The sequence below is a fragment of the Gymnodraco acuticeps genome, unplaced genomic scaffold (genome assembly GCF_902827175.1).
Source record: "Gymnodraco acuticeps unplaced genomic scaffold, fGymAcu1.1, whole genome shotgun sequence".
NCBI lineage: Eukaryota > Metazoa > Chordata > Actinopteri > Perciformes > Bathydraconidae > Gymnodraco > Gymnodraco acuticeps.
The window spans coordinates 93545-97465 of record NW_022991385.1 but is presented as its reverse complement, the minus strand read 5'-3'; positions in this window follow the sequence as shown (position 1 = coordinate 97465).

Here is a 3921-nt window from a genome sequence, read left to right as displayed (position 1 = left end):
GGCCATAACCTAAAATGGACGCCCACGTGCTTACTCCTCTTCATGCCTGAAATAATTAAATGGAGTTCCACTTTAGAGAACACGTGAATTGTAAATAAATAAAGAGACAACATAACTATTTGGAATGAATATTTTATTGGGGTCACAAAGGCAAAAAACAGGATTAAGAAAAAACTATGGATACTCACCGTGACATACGGACGTTTCACGAAAGTTACATGGGAAATAAGCCCTTCCTACACCTCTATATAAACAGCGTGTGGAAGCCCTTTCTGGCTCACTCTGTCCTGAGGCAGCGCAGCGAATGCATCTCTCTTGCTCACGCGTATAGCTGCATATCCTCCTGAATGCTGAAAACTCACGCGCACAGCTACGTGTTCCTATAATACACACTGCTTGGATTTGATCACCTTGATCCTGGGGGGAGATTGTTTAGTTATAAGCCGAAACATTCAAAGACTCCTGGGTTTACTACTGAAGATGTGTATTAGAATTGTTATATGTGAGTGATAGTAAAAACACTACTATGATAGCTATCACTCAACGTCATTACATTTGTCTTGGGGTCTAAGGTGGGAGTGGCGATCGGCCGTACCGGAGTGCAATTGCGAGGGACGCCATTGGACCGAATCTCTAAGGGGAAAAAAATGAAATTTGATGGGAGTTACATATTGACAGAATGCCAATGAGGATATTGGCTCCCTCGTGTGGTCCTAGTGTGATGTGAACACCTTGATGTTGTTGTCAATCAATCAGTTGATATAGTTGGAAATATACTAGGTCTATTTTCCCCAAATGTATTAATAAGAGAGCACCTTGCATTTAATTGATAGCATTTCTGTTTTCTCTCATCATTAATTGTATTATTATTAAAGTATATCATTGTTGTGATTTATTCCCATTACTGTAGTTTTCAATCAGATGTGAGAATTCTTTCTTCTCCCTAATGACATTTATTTACTGTCACTGCTATCTTTCTAAAGGCACAGACTTATTTTGTGTTATATGTATATTTGTACACACATAATTCATGATATTTTATTCATTAATGTACTTATTGTTTCCATTGAAATAAAGCTTATTTCATTCAAATGTGTCTTTTCTTCAGTGAGATATCTTTATGGATTTCCTTATGACTTGAGAGTCTGATTAAAGTGGTTTAATATTTCTGAGTCTGACTCAAGCAACTTAAATGTTTGCTTTTGGGCAATGTCATCTGAACATTGTGTACTGTGCAAGTAATGTGGCACTCTACCTTTGTCCCTATATTTAGATTAACAAATTAATCCCCATTATTGCATTTAATAATTCATATTTCACGACTCACTGTTACTGTAGCACTGACCACTTTATTGTATAAAGTGCATTCAATTGAAAACACCATAGTGTTACAGTTAAATGATGTACAATTCTAAACACAATTATGTACATAAAAGTATTTACATATAATACATTTCTCTATATCAGATAAATTAGAATGTAACAATTGCACTGATGGCCCTGTGTGTTTTGTCACCAATATTATATTCTAGTTAGCACTGCGTCCACGGCTATGGTTATGGCATGATAAGAACTGCTTTGTATTCCTAAAGTTTGACCTTTCTGGCAAAATATTTAATTGATTCAGTATAAATGATGGCAACAGCATAAACTAAGGTAAACACAGGTAAAGTGGATACAAATCAGATGCATGAAACACATTGACTTTTGTAGATCCCAGGATGTATTTGTCATCAGCTAGAACTAATCAAATGTTAGGCTATCAATGACTTCTTTTAAACTAACATTTGTTGTTATGCAAGTCAACAACGAGATGTCACTCCACTGCAAAAGAACAGGAATGATCCAGCTATTGAACCCAGTTGGATTCTTTGGGACTTTTTCTGACTTTTTTCTTCATTGATTCAGTATAAAGGATGGCAGCAGCAACAACATACACTAAGGTAAACACAGGTAAAAAAGCTCAAGTAGATACAAATCGGATGTACCATTCGCACAGGGAGGCTGTGGCGCAGTGCTTTGGTGTTGGGATCAGGGGAGCACAGGTTCAAACCCCACTGCCGTCAGCATGTCGTTGTGTCCCTGGGCAAGACACTTCACCCCACAGTATTGAGTATGTAAGTTGCTTTGGATAAAAGCGTAACATGTAATGTACATAAAAGTATTTACATTAATGACGTATATATAAATGAAAAGTATTTACAATATACATAATGAATATAAAACTCAACATGAAAAATAAAAATGATAACACAGCAAGTTGAAAAACATTTAAATGACTATTTACAATATTTACATAGCAACAGGTCATTGCTCCAACAACAGCTGTAAAATGTTGGTAACTGCTGTAGACTGTGTTCTTATCCAGACGCTTTGAAGAAGACATCATTTTCACAGGGCAGAAGACTTTGCGCCTGTACTTTTTATGCCCCTGGGTGGGTTGGCCACAGCACGTGCACGTCGGCAGCTTTTGAACCCGGGGCACTTTGCCTCTTACTCCCGAGGGCTCGCCTGTCGCCTTGCGCTTGTAAAGCGTGGACCTCGCCCAGGATGAAGGACTGCACTCGGTAGGCATTGTCGGGGGGACGGACAGACAGGAGGGGCCAGCAATGGCTGGGGTTGGCTGACTGGCTGGCGGCAGGATGGGGCCAGGAAAAAGGGAGGGCACGGGTGGTCTGGCGACGGTACTGGTGGCAGGCAGTATGGGACGTCCAGCAGGCATGATGGGCCTAGTGGAGGGGCCAGCAATCGCCCGGGTTGCTGCTGCGGATGGAGAGGGGGAGGGCAAAGGTCTGGGGGCTGGGGTCGGTCTTACCGGCCGTGGCAGTGACACAGGTGGCGGCAGTGATGTCTGAGGGTGTGACAGAGGCAGGATCATGTCCCTCCTTCCCTTCAACAATGTTGTCCCTGCCGTGCTGGGTGTCGGCACGTACTGCATCAGGGGGTAGTCTGGTGGAGGGAGGACTGCTGGCTGGTGTGGGGCTGGAGGCAAGTCGGCAGAGGAAACCGAAGTGGTTTTTGATAGCATCGCCGGCTGATTTGTCGCACGCAGGTTGAGGAGGCGCTCTTGAGCCCGGATAAAGTCCCGCACCGTCTTGATGTTTATTTTTGGCAGAGGAAAGCCAGCTTTGCACAGGATCGGGTCGTCCACCAAAAGCCGGTGCTGGATCCTCTCGTACGCCTTTAAGACGGTGGTCTTCTCGGGGCTCGTGCGCGAACCCTGCTGCGACTTCAGCCACAGCAGTTTGTCCAACGTGTACATCTGCCTATTGTTCTGAGCGCTAATGTCTTGCTGTGCAACAGCTGTGCTGTTCAAACGCTATATGACAGCAGCATCAACCAGGTTGTGGCGCTTAGTGCGGCAGTACAGGGTGTTGCCCCAGTGCGTCCTGTATAACTCGTTGAACTGCTTCTGCCATTTGTCGTGGTCCTCCACTTTAGTCCAGGCAGCCAGGATCGCGTTCCTCTGCCCTGTGACAAGGGACAGCTTGTCCTCTATGAGCCCAATGTCCACCAGCAGCGAGCAGAACCTCTCCAACTGTGGGTAGCCGGGAAGAGGGTTTTGACTGCAGGCATCCTCCTGTTAAAGAAATGACATAGAAAATGTGGTAAATTGAAATGGATACATTGCCCAACAATCAGTGCATTTTAATTTCATTCTAGAAGACACCAAGTAACTTACAAAAGCGGGCGGGTTGACACTGGAGGTCTCGTCTGTGACGAGTGTGATGTGGGGCAGGATGGCATCCAGCACATTGTCTCCGTCGCAATGCGACTCCCCGTCGCTCTGGTACGCCTCGTCTGCCTCTGGATCTGGAGTTGGCTGCCCGGGCTGAACCACCTCCTCGTCTGGACCGGGGCCATCGTGGATGATCCTCCAGTGTAAAGGGGCCAGATTCTGATTCACTGAAGAGGTACTCC